Genomic DNA, 17180 nt, shown 5'->3' with positions numbered 1-17180 from the left:
CAAATTATATGTCAATACTAACACTAACTAGTGTTACACTAGTTTTCATTCATCCTAACTTGATTCAATAAGCCTTCCATACATAGGTTTCAATTTTTTCCTATACCTTAGTCATATTCTAACCCTCAACTTAATCTTAACTGGAATATTGAGAATAAATATAAGCCTAATTGCAAGTAGATTCTAATATTAATAGCAATACTCTAGTTCACATTCATTCTAATTCTTACCAGGGTTATATTACAATGTACCTTCAATTTGACCCTCAATTTTTTTTCTCCTTCACTCTAACCCTAACCATGGCTGAAATCCTAACCATAACCTTAATACTAAAGGTATCCCAATTCTAAAATGTATGAAAAATGCTCATTTTGTGCAATCCTAACTGAAATTCCACAGTAATCCTCGAAATAAATTGCAGGTTTTCCTAAACCCTACAGATTTTCTCACTCTTATATGTGAACCTATCTTGTTCCATAAGAGGAATCATTATACCCATTGATCTCAAATCCTGATATTATGAAATACATTGTACTTCCATTATCCCAGATTTTCCTGAATTCCTAGAACTTAAAAAAGTTCTGCTTTACTTAACATTTAACACATTTATTTTTTTTCTTTTTGTCAGTCGTAGGGCTTGAACTCTGGGCCAGGGCACAATCCCTGAGTTCTTTAGCTCAAGGTGTGTGCTTGTACCACTTGAGCCACAGTACCACTTTCTGGTTTCCTGGTAGTTAATTGGAGATAAAATTCTCACAGACTTTCCTGACTGGGCTGGCTTTGAACTGCGGTCCTCAGAAATCAGCTTCCTGAGTAGGTAATGAAGCTGACATAGGGATTACAGTTAAATGTGTAAGGTAATGAGTACATTTCTTGTTGACCATTGTTACTCACTTCTTTGTTGTTGTCCAACTATCCCTTCCCTCTCCAATCTCCATTACTCTTCTCTCCCCATGGTGTAAAGTTCATTTTTAGTACAGTGTGCTGTGACTATTATTGTTGCAATAGGTCATCCTGTGTTGAACCTAAATTTGCTATTTCTCTAACCCTAATTCTAATTCTGTCTGGTATCCTAACCCTAAACATAATAATAATGATAGTTCAATTCTGAAGTTAACAAAAAATACTCGTTTTTGTTCTTCCTGTTAATCCTCTGTACATCTTGAATTAAATTGCAATTTAGCTTAAATCTTCCAAATGAGTTTATATGTGCCTATATAACGATATAATTTTATGTAAAAAACAAGATCTTTGAAGGAAGGTGTAACAAAAAGGAAATAGAGGGAGTATAATCAACCGTTTTAAATATATTATGGAAAGAGAATAACGAAACTGCTGCTTCTTAAAATTAATAACCATTAATAAAATAAATAAATAAATAAATAACACACAGCCTTCCAGTGTTCTTGAAGAGAACCATGATATGTCTTGTGAAAGAAATACTTGTTCTAAACTTTGTTCATGCATAATTTATATTGTTATTAGCCAATTATTTAACTTAATGAGTAAAAATTTATCAAATAGGACTCCATGACAAAAAACATAAAACAGTTACCAAGTAATTGTTTGAGAAAAAGTTATAGTCATGAGTTTTAAGAATCTTTCTATTTCCCTACAAAGCAATGATTTAGATTTACTAATCTAGTATTTGTAGTAAGTTTAGAGAACATAATAGGCATGAAAAACACTGAACTGTACATCTTGTGTCTTGGATGAGTGATATTTTAAACATTGTCTTATTCAAATGAATACTTAGGTTTACTTTTCAAAATAAATGAAATTTTATCTCCTTTCAAAACAAGAACTTACCCTGAAATTAAATGTATTAGTATATTCAGATATTTAAAGATAAATATTCTATGTTTGTTATGTAGCTCTACATATTCAGAATGACATGATTTTTCTATTGGTAAATATCTAAACTCTGGGATTTTTGCTTCATCAATATAAACTGTCTCATGAGGTTTTTGTGAAGGCTCCAGTAACCATTGTGAGATTTTTGCTTCATCAATATAAATTATCACATGAGGTTTTTGTGAAGGCTCCAGTAACCAATGTGATCAAAAATATTTCCTGAATTCTAAATTTTAAATCTAATCATTTTAAGGCTTTGATTATTTAAGTTATTGTCTCTTCAGAGCAACTAAAATAAATACTACTTTTTAAACATTTCACTCACATTTTAAATAATATTAACATGGGTCAAACAGAGACTAATCATTTCAAACTCACCATATTTGATGATCTCAGTGTGAAGAATGTAGAGAGTATAAGAATATTATACTCAATAATGTTTTTGGTTTAATTAAATTAAATTATATAACTAGATTTCTAAATTGCAGGTAAATCACATGGAAATAGGAAAATAATAAAAATGATTACTTTGAGATCCTTTTCTTCTTAATTTTTTTTTGTGAAAATATCATACAGAGGGGTTACAATTATATTGGCAAAGTAATTAGTTCATTTCTTATCAAGCATTGTTTCCTCTTCCTTTGTTTCCCCTTTCCATGCTTACCCATCTCCACACCCTCGCCAGCCAAAGTTGTAAAGTTCGTCTTTTGACATAACGTCTTGTACATCTCATTATTACAATGAGTCCAACGGTATCCCTAAAATTATGAAGCAAAAATATCTCCAGGAAATATATTTTTCAATAAAATGTTTCAATCCTTAGGTAGAGTGCATTATACTTCAATATATACTTTATCTCAAAATAGAAATTCTGCAACTAATCTAATGTATGTTTTCATGCAGAAAATTCTGTGACTTCTAGTCTTATTAAGTGGTTTTATTTATATTTTTATTGTGAAATGATCCCTACTTATATTTATTACAAAGTTCTAAAATTATACAAATCATGCCTGTACATGGTAATTTACATAATTTAATACACAAACAAAGTTATCTTTTTTCTTGTCTCCCACAGGGAAAGATGAGGTGCTGAAGTATATTAAATTAAACCACTCTAACAGAGAGTCTATATGGTATGGAAATTTGCAACGTGCAGATGGGAACATGAGCACTTTCTACTTGGCTGAACAAGAATTCTTATTTCTACAGTACTTTCTTGCCATTTAATCACACAGGGAAAGCCAGAAAATTTGAAGTTCATATGAAAGAATTACATTCCTAGAAGTTGTGGCAACCCTGCTCAAAAGCTCAGTCTTATCACAAATTCTTTGTGCTTGCTGGCTGATCTATTTCTCTATCACATATTTCATATTATTAAGCATATTAGTAATTCAACTGGAAGTACATGGCAGGAGACGCCTGAAATCACATCTATTACAGTGTAATATTTAGAAGAGAGGAAAAAGATTATATTGATCTCCAATTCCTCCCTTTGGCCTTCAATATACTAATCAATTGTCAAACAATCGTGTAAGATGTTAGTTTATTTTCCCTATTTAATTAGAGATTAAGCAAGTGTTTTTTTTTGTATTAAAGTGATGACAGTAGTATCACAGCTCTGATATGAGCACCTCCTCCCTAACAAATAATGCTCTATGGACTGTAAATATGTAAGGCACACAAAATTCTCTCTCTGTCTGTCTCTCTTTCTCTATTTCTACTGACACACACACACACACACACACACACACACACACACACACACACAAACAGATAGAGCTGCCACCCAGACACATCAGAGATCAGTTCCATTCCTTTGTAATTATAGTTGATTGAGGCTTGCGCTTCCTTGCTTTTCTTTGCTTCAGGATCTTGCCTGGACCTGTATGTTTCCCTGAGGTAAAGTCTCTTGTTCTTAGTATACTGTGTATCTTTGTGTGCTTTAGGCCAATTAAGATTACCCTGAATACAAAATCTTCATACTTGACATTCAAGTCAAACTCCATGAATTCATACTACTCTCCCAAGATTCTAGAATGTATTGGATCTAGAGACAAAAAAAACGCCCACCTTGTTATTGAAATCATGAAATAGAAGAATATCGATCAGGAACTGAGCTAAGAGAACGGAAGTATGTGGGAAAATGAAGAATGCTGTATGTGTGTTAGAGATACAGAATAATAGGTTCATTTATTGAAAACTTGTCATCCTACATTGAAAGCTCAATTTAACATACAGTTTTCCAGTTACTTTGCTTACCTATCACTTCTGATCACAAATTCTCTTATGAGTGTGTATAGTACCTTTGAATAAATCACACGATTTGCAGGTACTTAACATCTTAAGGAAAGACAGTCTGCTTCTACATTTTTCATTCTATGTGAAAAACCCTTATTTTTTGTTTTCCTGTTTGCGGAATAAATGCATTCCTGGAAACAGGATATTGACAGCAAATCTGAGTGTAATTTTCATTTTGTAGATTTCAAATATAATATAAACTTTGTATTGACTAGTCATTTTTTTAAAATGAGTGATATTCATGAACACAATATTTTGATGCCTTTATGTTAATTGAAAATTGCTATGTTAGTTCATGTGTCTAATTGATTTAACCATTATATTATTCATGTATAAACATTGCAATGCACTTTTTTATTTTTATATATGAAATAGTCCCCAAAGGTTTACTTTAAAGTGATAATAGGGGAGTTGTCTTCATGTTCCAAACTTTATATTTACTTCAGTATAAGTACTAGAAACACATGATGTTTACTGGAGCAATATAAAAGCTGAGAACGCATTTCTAAAGAGAAAGGATTTATTGATTACAACATAGAATAGAGTAAAAAAAGGCAAGTTTCTTGCTTGAGACTGCATAAATTTCATATGAATGTAGCTAAAGATGAGACTCAAAGATAAATTCATATTTATATTACTGAGATTTATATCACAATATAAGCAATATAGATATTTTAAGGAATTGGTCATTCAAAGCCCTAGATAATTAATGGATGAAGAACGGAATTGAAAATAGCAAAGGGAAAACTATTCAACATGAAGCTATAATGATTTTATAGTACTAATATGGAAGTAATGGAGCTTTTCCCTTTCTGAAGAAGAACGTTTAGCCAGTAATTTCAATGTAAGTCATCAATTGTAATGAGTCTAAAGTCTTTCCCCCGAGATACCCAAGAGTACTATACTCATCCTCTGAAGTGTAAATAAGTAATTATTTTCATTAGCTTTGCTTAATATTAATTTACTTGTAGTAAATAGGTTTAAATGTCTTCTTTTTCTCTCAATTTAATAACATATATTTCTGTCTCTTTCTGTTTCTTCTCACAAGCCTTAAATCAATATTTCAAAGTAGCATAAGCAGGAAAACAACATAAACTGATACAACAATCACAAATCCTGAATTATGTGAAAAAATCCACAATATAAAAAGTAATTCTGAGGAAGAGGAAAAACAATGACAGAATAACAACAGAAAATTATCCTAGCAATCTCTAATGAAACAGAGATTTAGAGTCCTAGCAGGTCCTCCACATCTAGAGGGTCACATCAAATCAGCTATAATTATAGATATGCAGCTATAAATATAGACATAATTATAGACGTAGAATTCATAAGAAGATTTTACACCGTCTTCACAAGAAAACAGAAATCTATGAAAAGGTGCCAGCCAGGAATACATTGGGCAACACATTCAAAAGCACATGTGCAGTGTGGAAATAAAAGGACAACATTGAAAAAAGCAGGAACAGAAGTGTACATCAGAGAAAGCCACACCCATACACATAGAAAATTCACCATACCACTGGACAGTCCAAATGGTCACTGGAAACACAAATATTAACATCACAACATCTCACCACAACTGATTTCTATTCCTACACTTAATGGACTCGACAAAAATGCAATTCCAGAAAACACATCACAACAGGAAACCAAATCAAGACCCAGCAAATCAACCAAGAATATAGAGAGTCACCTATTAATATCATAGATCCCCCAAAAGAAAAACTCCAAATGGACAGAACAAATCAGAAAAATACAAGAACGGTGATGACAAAGTAGTATAATTCACACAGTAAATAACCAGGCATTAGAACAGACAATCAAGGATGTAGAAGATAGTTATTAAAATGTATTACGGATACTGCTGAAAAATGTGATTAATGGAAAGATAGAAAACCTCTACAAGGAAATTTGTGAACTGTGGAGAGCTGCGGGAGCCGTGCCCAAAGAAGGCGCAGCCGAAAGGCGTGGCCACGAAAGCAACATTGTAGCTGGTGCGGCTGCGACCAAAGATGGCGCTGGCTCCCGCCTTCCGTCTTCCCGGTGACGAGTGCTCTCTGTAAAAAACAACTCCTTATATGGCTATGACTTGGCTCCTAGTTTGCTTCCGTGTTTGCAGCCCTATCGGTATATGCCACATGGCGCTTCGGGATTGGCCATCCAGGAGGCTTATAACCGAAGCGCGGGAACGGAGGGTCAGAGAAGCAGGAAGAAGTGGGCAAGAGAAGAAGGAAAAAGCGAGCAGAAGAAGCAGGAGAGAAGATGTTGTAAAAGGTCCTGAATAAACCGCCTGAAAGAAGAACCTGTTGTCGCGTCATCCTTGCGGGTCGAGGCTGTCGCGACAGTGAACAAGATGAGACCAACCAGTCATTAGCAAAATAATTCATGGAGATTTCAAACAGAAATATGAATAAATTCTGAGAAGTCAAGGGAGTCCAAGAAAAAATGGATGCCTAGTTAAAAGATATGAGAGAAGACACAGCTAAGAAAACAACCCTTACATTTCCCCCAACCAAGCAAAAACTGTACAGAAAGTCCATACAAGACCTAAAACAAAGCTTTAATAAAGAGACAGAACCGCTAAAAAATGACCAATTAGAAGACATGGAAATCAAAAACAAAGTAGAATGTCTCCACAGCAAATAGATGACATAGAAGATAATCTCAGGGTCAAAGACAGAATAGATCTAACAGAAAAGAGGAACTAAACATTTAGAACAAATCCAAGAAATAAGAAATGATCTTGCCAGAACTTCAAGACTCAGTTAGAAGATCAAATTTCAGGGAGATATGTATCAGGAAGGAGAAGAGCAAGAAACTAAATGGATGGGAAGCATATTACAGAATTCTAGCAGAGAACATGACAAACATCCAAAGAGATAGGCTCATTCAAGGAAGGGAAGCCTTTAGAAACCAATCAGAATTCTAGAACTGAACAATCCACTATGATATCATAATCCATTAGAGGATTATTAAAGATCAAGGAAAGGATTCTTAAAGATGCCATAGAGAAAAGATTGATTATTTATAAAGGATATACAGTCAAAATAAGAAACAGGTTTCTTAGCTGATATGGTAAAAAGGAAAGCCTGGCATTATATATGACAAACATTAAAGGTAAACAACTACCAACCATGAATACGGTCCCAAGCCAAACTCTCCTTTACATTTAAAGGATATATAAACATATTTCATGACAAAGAAAACTTGAAACAACCTATGTCCACCATATTATCAGAATAGAATATAATCAAAAATATCCTACATAGAGAAGATCAAGAAGAAGAGGAACTGGTTACATAAAATGCTCCCTACCAGAGAACAAGGTAAATATGTTAACAGTAGATGAGGCACAGCTCCTAACAACAGGTGTATAACATAGCAGGACTTATCAGATATTTCTGTCTTAACTCTCAATATCAATGGACTTAAATTTCCAAATAGAAGACATAGATTAGATAGTAGTATCAAAAACCAAGGTGCATCTATCTAGTATCTATGAGAGACACGTTATCAAATACATTCTATGAAGCTAGAATAAGACTCCTCCCCAAATCACATAGGGACTCACCAAAGAAAGAGAACTATGAACCAAACTCTTTGATAAGCATTAATGCAGAACTTCTTAATAAAATTCTAACAAACCAATTTCAGCAACTAACAAAAAAATCATATGGTATGATCAAATAAGATTCCTCTTGGATATGATTTGATTCAATATTCTTGTCAATAAGCCTAATACAAACCATCAGCAGAAGCAGGGACCAGAAACACATGATCATCAATAGGGATGTAGAAATAGCTTTTAACAAGTTCCAATACACCTTTATGATTAAAAAGTCTGAGAACCTAGGAATGCATGGAACATTCTTCAATATTAAACTAAGTATGTATATGACAGAGATAATTAGCATTTACCTAAGAGTGGAAGCATGAAGACATTAACATGAGGAATGAGAAAAGGATGTCCACTGTCTACTACTCTTCAATATGGTAGTGGACTTTCTTGCAAGAACAATAGACAGAGAAAAACATAAAGCAGATCCAAATAGGGAAGAAGCAAAACTATCCCTTTTTACAGATTAAATGACCCTGTATTTAAAGGACACTGTGGATTCCTCCCTCAAGTTAGTAAAGGTGATGCTAACCTTCAGCAATGTAGCAGGATATACAAACCACAAGAATCAGTAGTTTTTCTCTGACCAACAATGGGAAGATCCATGCTGAAATCCAAAAAACAGCCTCATATACTAGCCTCAAAATCAAATCAAACCTAAACAAAACAAAACAACAACAACAAAACTAGGAATTAATTAATTTAACTAAAATTGTGAAGGACGTATATGTGAAAACTTTAAAAATATAAAAAGGGAAATTGAAGGAGATTCAAGAAAATAGAAAATCTTTCAATGTTCCTTGTTGGAAGAATTAACATTTTGAAAACTGCAATACTTCCCTTAAACAATTGGCAATGCAATACTCATCAAAATCCCAACAACTTTCTTCAATGTAGAAGAGAAAGCAATGCAACTATAATATGGAATTACAAAATTACAGATGAAACAGAATGCTTAGAAATGAATTCATGGCCCTATAGTCATCTTACACACACAAACACACACACACACACACACACACACACACACACACACACACACACACACACACAAAATGGAATTATATTCACCCATCAGAAAGATGAATTTTCACCAGTCTAAGGAAAATGAAAGGTTTGGGAAATTATATTAAGAGCAAACAGAAAGGAATGCCGACTCAGAGCAATATAGGTTTCATGGATTCATGTCTTTATTGTAACTAGAAGATGCATACAAATCTATAAGTAAACAAGACAGATTCTACCTCGTCCATTAGAATGGCCATTACTAAGAAAACTAACAATAGCAAACACTGGCATGGATGTAGCCAATTGGGAACTCTATTACACTGTTGGTGGGAAATTAAACATGTTCAACCACTGTGGAATGCAGTACGGAGTTTCCTGAAAGAGTAAATATAGATCTCCCTTAAGACCCAGTAATTCCCCTCATTGGCAGTAATCCAATAAATAACAAACAAGCTCACATGAAAGCTACCAGCATAACCATGTTCAGGGCTCAGGCCCAGAGTTCAAGGACTGGAAAAAAGTTACCACTGCTGGTATTTGTTTCCGCAAATATTTCATTACTTCAAACAGATGGATAATTTATACTGGGATTACACAAAGTATTAATGGACTAAACATTCACTTTACTTTCATATATCCAATATAATACACTTAACCCGTAATGGACAAATAAATCCAACTCTAGAAACAATGTCAGGAATATAAAATAAACCTTAATACGTATAATCTGGCACACATACAACATCATCTACTCAAAAATTCAGTCTCTCTGTAAATATTTGGTATGAAGTAATAAAAATTCAATTAATGAATATGACTTTTAAGAATCATCTGAAATAGTCCTCGTGTATATAATTTTATAGATGTCACCTAGGCAAGAATTTAACATGCATGTAGAAATCAAATTTCCACAATTTAAGCTATATGAGAGGGATCATACCCTCGTGTACTATGCGGTGTGAATTTTACCACAGTGCTGAACCCTTCCAAATAATACCAAGTGTCATGTACAATAATGTATTATTTGGTGTTAAGATGAGTGCTAAGTGTAGAACACACTTTGAATTATTACATTAAATCACAGAAATGAAGCAATAATGATATGTTATTTGTTTAAATTCTTATGCTTCTCAATTTTACAATTCATAAATATATTATTAAAATTATTTTCACTTTCTTTTCTATAGCTGCTGAAATTAAAATTATATATTAAACATTCAATATTAGGAAATCAATAATAAGTAAACTATTATTAAAATGATATGCTATTAAACTGTGATTTGAATTATACTTCTAAAAAATTGTGATGTAAACAAGTCAATAGAATTAAGGGTGATCATTTTAAAACTTAGCAGCTTGTTATTTTTTTTATTTTATTTTTTGGGTCCGATTGTGGGTCCTGAACTCTGGGCCTTGGCGCTGTGCCTCAGCACTTCAGCTCAAGGCTAGTGCTCTACCACTTGAAATAGAGCACCACTTCTGGTTTTTTTCTTTTTGATTATGTGGTGCTGAGAATCAAACCCAGGGCCTCAGGTATGCAAGGCAAGCACTCTACCACTGAGCCACCTTCCCAGCCCAGCAGCTTGTTATTTGTTTCCTAATTGTGTCATTTGTTATTCTTGGTCCAAGTCATCTCTTCATCTTAATTGTTTAGTTTTCTATTTTATCTCTATTGGTTTGCTGATTGTGTATTTTGTTTTCCCTTTTTAATGACTGACATGAGGCTGAAAATCTGTATGTTAGTTTATTACTTGCTATGTTAATGTAAAATTACTACTTTCCACAGCTGTTCTATTCTATGATACTACAGTATTTCCCGACTCCCATCTCCTGTATTGCTGCTCTCTTATATTTTATTTTATTTTTTATTTAAATTTTATTGTCAAGGTAATGTCGAGATGGGATATAGTTACATAAGTAAGGTAATTAATTTATTTTTTTCTAACTCGTTATATTTTCCCCTATTTTTCTCCCTCTTCATTCCTAACGCCCCCCCAAGATTATTTACAACATATTGTCTTGTGAGTACTACTGTTGCAAAGGTTCCCCCTTTCTCCTTTGTCTCACCATTTTGTTTTATTTTCCTTTCCCTTCCCTAGTTCAGATCAACATATTTAAAATACCCAGGGTATCAAAATCAAATACAGTGACTACAGGGGATAAACCATAGGTGGGGAAAACACAAAAGGATAAAAAGAAATCACATAGTACATTAAGAACAACAACAACAAGCCAGGCGCTGGTGGCTCATGCCTGTAATCCTAGCTACTCAGGAGGCTATCTGAGGATCGTGGTTCAAAGCCAGCCCGGGCAGGAAAGACCGTGAGACTCCTATCTCCAATAAACCACCAGAAAACTGGAAGTGGCGCTGTAGCTCAAGTGGTAGAGTGCTCACCTTGAGCTGAATAGCTGAGGGACAGCGCCCAGGCCCAGAGTTCAAGCCCCACGCCCGACAAAAAAAAAAGAACAACAACAACAAAGAACATGTCTTGGAGTTCATTTCACTTGGAATCACCTTATACGATCATATGTACATAGCTATTGAGCTATTCTACTCATCTACTAATATTATCCTTGATGTACACAATAATGCTCCCCTATTACCCAGTTATCCCACTTCTGGGCATATAACCAGGTGATCACAAACAAGGCCACAGTAAAGCTACTACTGTGTATCACAGTAATATTTACCAAAAACGACACACACACACACACACACACACACACACACACACACGCACACACACACACACACAAACACAGATATACACACATGGAAAAATATGCTTCTATCATGAAGAATGTGACCACCACATTTATAAGGAAATGGAAGGTCTTGGAAATATCATATTAAGTGAAGTACCCCAGACTTAAAGAAACATAGGTCACATGGTTTCCCTTATTTGTAATAATTAGTTTACATCAAGGATAATCTCATGTATTTTAATTTGACTTTTTGTTCTATGTTGAGCGTGCAACATTATTGGTATATTGTTTGTTATTATTTCTGGAAATCGGCAGGTATACTTAAAGAATTACATTCATATTATCCATTATAGAAGGAAGAACAACTAAAAGAGTAACCACTACTAGGAAGAACAACCCTTACTTACTTAGATATATTCGTATGTAAGGCCAATGTTGTCCCCTGTATCCTCATGTTGTACATTACAACTCTATACCTGGTCATAATGTATATCTAGTATCTTATGCATTGTGAACTAAATGCCCCAGAAGTTCCACTTTGCTTTACTTTTTTAAAAAAAATTCTGTCTTACTATTGGAGGATGGTGTGTGTGTGTGTATGTGTGTGTGTGTGTGTGTGTGTGTGTGTGTGTGTGTGTTTACAAAGATCAGAACATGACATTTTTCTTCATTTCGAATACATCTTTCAGGTCATTGTAAGTTGTGGCTAATGGGAGAAGTCTCTTGTTATTTTAAAGATGAAACAAAAAGATATTTGTGCATGTACCACAGTTGTTTATTAGTATATTTGAACACTGAACTTTGATTTATATCTTGGCTGTTGATGTGAATAATGTGAATAACAATGAACTACAGACATATTTTCGAGTTACCCAGAGAGAAATAATCACATGATTGGTGGTTCAGATGATATTTCAATTATGATTTCTTTAGAAAACTGCATACTACTTTCTACAAGGAGAATATTAACCTGTATTTTGACCAAGAGTGTAGAAAATTTCCTTTTCTTCACACTCTCACCAACATTATTACCTTTTACTTAAAAGGTAATAAAGGCCAAGTTTTTACTATCTTCAGTACCCCAGACTGTCTTAAGACTGAAATCCAACCTCCTAAATGCTTGGAATTACAAACCTTTACCACCACACCTGGTTCCTTTGATTTTTTTTTTTGATAAGAGTTATAATAGTTATAAAGTAGTATCATAGTAATTTTGAATTACATTTCTCTAATGACTTCTGCTCACAAAGCATTAAGCCAGCACAGAAGTTGTATTAAACACAACTGGTAAACCCACTGGTGATATAGAGGGGCTTATGGAAAACATGTCTATTCAAACTTTTGTCCATTTTAAATCAAGTTTCTTGTTAATCGCATATTTAATCTCTGTATACAAAAATAATTAATTCAAGGTAGTAAAAAGGAAAAAATTAAGCAACTCCTAACATTTTTCAATTTTCAATAACATGATATTGCTTCAATCATTTTCTGTTTATAATTGAGACTATATAACAATTTAGTTAGACCTGTTACATAGCTATATGTATTTTATTTATTTTACATTGATTGCTCTTTCCAAAGCCTGCATGTCTAATTTTGGTTTCTTTCAGTCTTAAGTAGTTCAGATTTCAATCTGAAGAATAAATGGAAGTAAGCAAACAAAAAAATACAGTTCTTCTCATCTGATAATGCCTCTACAAGAATGAGAAAGAGTAGACCTTTCTAAGAACCCTTAATTCTTAAGATAAAATTTGTTATAATGCTAATGTTATTACCATTTCAGTGTTGGGAAAAATTGTAATTAAAGGAAGTAAGTGCATGGCCCAAGACACACAGTGTTGAAGGAGATGAGTCAAATTTTCCAGAAGTCTTTCAGCAATACACAAAAGGTAGATAAATTCTCTCCATTCTCTGATACTCTCAATTCAATATTCATATTGTCCAAGGAATAATAGCATAGCAGTTATTGCGAATGGTGATTGTTTTCTGTTCCATTTTGTCTTCAACACAGACTGTGTGGTGACATTGGGTTATCATGCACAGAGCTGAGCTTATAAATTATGGTCCAAAGACATGCAAATTTTTTCTGTCCCATAGTTCCAGTATCGGTTTTAAAAAGTTCTAAATATTTTAAATGTCATCACTTACTGTATTTTAAGAATTCAAGAATGAAAAAATTCACATATAATCAATTAAAATGCTTTAAAACTAGGAGATGATAAAACAGGCCCCTGTGAAGTAAATTTTCTTCTACTTTTAAAATTATTCTGAAAGCCATTTGCTGGTTTGTTACACCTGTAATCCTAACTACTTGGGATACCTACTCAGGAGACTGAGATCTGTGGAAGCCAATCAGGGCAAAATAAATTCATGAGATTATTTTTCAAAAATTTTAATGAACCAGCAAAGGGCCAGGAATGGAGATGTAGCTCATACAGTAGCTCACCAATCTAGAGAGAAAGATGTAGCGAGACCTTGAAGCCCTGATTTCAAACTCTGAGTATGCCAACATGCAGGAATGCACACACACTCACTTTTTCAAAATATCTTCATATCAGTATTTTGCATTAATTTCTTTGTTAACGATATTATATGGGTAAAATAGGCAAAATAAACTTCCATCTCAAAACATTTTTATACATTTTTGTTGTAAAAATACTGTACAGAGGGGTTATAGTTACATGATCAAAGTAATAAGTACATTTCCTATCAAGCATTGTTACCTCCTCCTTTGTTTTCCCCCCACCATTGCTTCCCTTCAACCTCCACAAGTACACTCCTCACACCCACAAGCCCCACCCAATGTCCCCAGCCTAAATTATAAAGTTCGTTTTTCAAAATAATGTCTTGTGCATCTACTGTTATACAATGGGTCAAACTGTATTCCTATTTAAGCATGTTGTTTTTTCCATTTCCCTCCCCAAATTAGAGAAGTGTATATACAAGATGCAGATGCACCAACATCAAATAAATTGAAAACGGGGGTTATACTGTTGGGGAGGAACATATAAAAAAATCACATCTTACATTATAAATATGTGAGAAACAACAGCAAAAAAGAAAAACCACTTCTGTCTCTATCTTGGGGGTCATTTAGCTTAACATCAACTTATCTATCATATACACATAGCTTTTTCAACTTTTCTGCTTATCCCAGACATATACTAGTTATTGCAAATAAGGTATACCATGGGACCTATGTTTCTTTGGACTTGGCTTACATCAGTTAATATAATTTTTTTCCAAGTCTTTCCATTTCCTAACAAATTGGACAATGTCATTCTTTCTGACGGAGGCATAGAATTAATATATATACATATATATATATATATATATATATGTATATATATGTAATATGTGTGTGTGTGTGTGTGTACACATATACACACAGAACATTTTCCTTTTTTGCTTTTTAGAGCAACTTAGTTTTCCACCTTCATCATTTTTTCAAATGTTTTTCTTGTGATTAAGTGGTTACATAATTTCCCAAATTTCACAATATTGTGGGATAGTGATGCTTAGTTAAAGTCACAAACACATTCTAACTTTGATGGAGCAAATTGTCTATCATGGTCTACAACATTTATGAGTTCTCTGAGCTTTGAAATAGAGTTATTTCTCCCATATGTATACTTCTTTTGTTTTGAAATATGTACATTTCTTTTGTTTTGCAGAGCATCAGCTGTTCCCTCTTTCCCACTTGTTTCCTCCTTCCCTTCAGTGACATTGAGTTGCTTATTTCATTTTGGTCAATGTCCATTGCAGCTGATGGATCCAGCTGTTGTATGTTTTTCCCTGATTACCTCTAGTTCTGTGTCATCTTCCTGGTTTCACTTCAGTGTGCACATTTGATCAGCAGAATGGGGTTACTTAGTAGTGATTCAATCAGATGAGTGGAAGTCCTTGGTTTCTTAAGTGTTGTTAATTTTGTCATATCACCTTACATTTTGGATTTAAAATCCACTTATCACAGAGACCATGTGATGTTTGTCTCTTTGCTTTTGGCTTACCTCACTCAACATGATTTCTTGTAGGTTGATTGATTTCCCTGCTAATGCCATTATTTTGTCCTTTCTAATGACTGGAAAATATTCCGTTGTGTATAGTTACCATAGTTTTTAGATCCATTCATCTCTGGTGGGACATATGGGTTGTTTTCATATCCTAGCTACTGTGAACAGTGCTGCGATAAACATGGAGGTGCATGTGTCCTTGAATATTGGTACCTGTTGTTCAGGATAGATGCCTAGAAGTGGTAAGAGTGGGCCATAAGGAGCGTCAATATTTAGCTTTCTGAGGACTCACCAGACTGCTTTCCAAAGTGGTTGTGTAAGTGTACATTCTCACACACACACACACACACACACACACACACTCACACACACACACACACACACACACACACACACACACACACACACACACACACAGAATGTTTTCTTGATCCATTCTTCTAATAAGGGGCATCGGGGTTGGTTCCATATCTTAGCTATGGCAAATAATGCTACAATAATCATTGCTGTGGTGGTTGTTTTAGTATGGACTTGTTTGTGATCATTTGGATGAATGCCCAAAAGTGGGATTGCTGTGTAATAGGGGAGCTCTATGTGGAGTCTTTTGAGGAACCTCCAAACTGCTTTCCAAAGTGGATGAACAAGTGTACACTCACACCAAGAATGCAATAGGCTTCCCTTCTGGCCACATCCCTTCCAGCATCTGTTGTTTTAAAAATATGGAACGATTCACTAAGTTGCGTGTCATCCTTGTGCAGGGACCATGCTAATCTTCTCTGTATGTTCCAATTTTAGTGTATGTGCAGCCAAATTGAGCACAGAACAATTTTTTATATGTAAAGTGTAATTGATTTTCTTAAACTAGACAATTCAACACAAATAAGTTAAAAAGAATTGTGAAATTTTAGAACCATGTATTTCTTACATAAGCACACATTTAAGAATAAAGTCAAGATTGACATGCCAAAAACAAAATAATTCCAGATATTTGTTGTTCATGAGATGTGTAGGAAGAAGAATTCAATTATTCTACACAAGGCACCTGTCATAATGATCATTGCAGCAAATGTTAAGGTTTGTTAAAAGTTTTAATGTTTTAAATATGTTTCATTTTGGGATTTGCTTATATATGGCAAAATCAAGACTGTTTTCAGGTCATAAAATTTTTCTATAAAGTATATAATTTTTCTGGTAGCATGTACTAGTAAGTATGTACATTTCATAGTTTATAGAAACTTTACTAATGATAAGTTGCAAAGACTGTGTAAAGAAGCAGAGTGAAGAGGTAAAATTTTAAGTACACAGTTTCTGTTAAAACTTTAGGGCTCCCTTACGTTATATGTTTGTGATGAACAAATAATGATATAAGCCACATACAAATGGTGAGATGAACTATAAATAGTAATCTTAGTGGGTAAATTTAAAAGCTACTCATAGCTTTATCCAGATTTAAATGTATAAGAATATGAGAAAATAGTAAAATCAACTGTGTACACTTCAAATACTGAAAACCCTGGTAACTGTTTTCTTTTTTATTTTAGTAATCATTAATATTTAATTATTGTTTTCTTTATTTATAGCATTTTTTCCTTGTTGTAATATAATACAAATTTTTGTGAGTAGTGATTAAGAGGTACTTTGAGAATATTATTGGGATGGCCATACCATATTTCATAGGTGCA

General features: G+C 33.8%; 1 non-coding gene across 1 annotated transcript; it reads right to left on the bottom strand.

Moving 5' to 3' along the window:
* Positions 1 to 16211: 16211 nt before the first annotated feature.
* LOC122097988 lies at positions 16212 to 16317 on the bottom strand. The gene has a single exon (XR_006145631.1). It is a non-coding gene; the product is annotated as a U6 spliceosomal RNA (small nuclear RNA).
* Between the last annotated feature and the right edge of the window lie 863 nt (positions 16318 to 17180).

Source organism: Dipodomys spectabilis, unplaced genomic scaffold, assembly GCF_019054845.1.
Source record: "Dipodomys spectabilis isolate Male_0828 unplaced genomic scaffold, ASM1905484v1 ptg000449l, whole genome shotgun sequence".
Classification (NCBI taxonomy): domain Eukaryota; kingdom Metazoa; phylum Chordata; class Mammalia; order Rodentia; family Heteromyidae; genus Dipodomys; species Dipodomys spectabilis.
The sequence above is the reverse complement of the archived record's forward strand: the minus strand, read 5'-3'. Positions and strand labels throughout refer to the sequence as shown.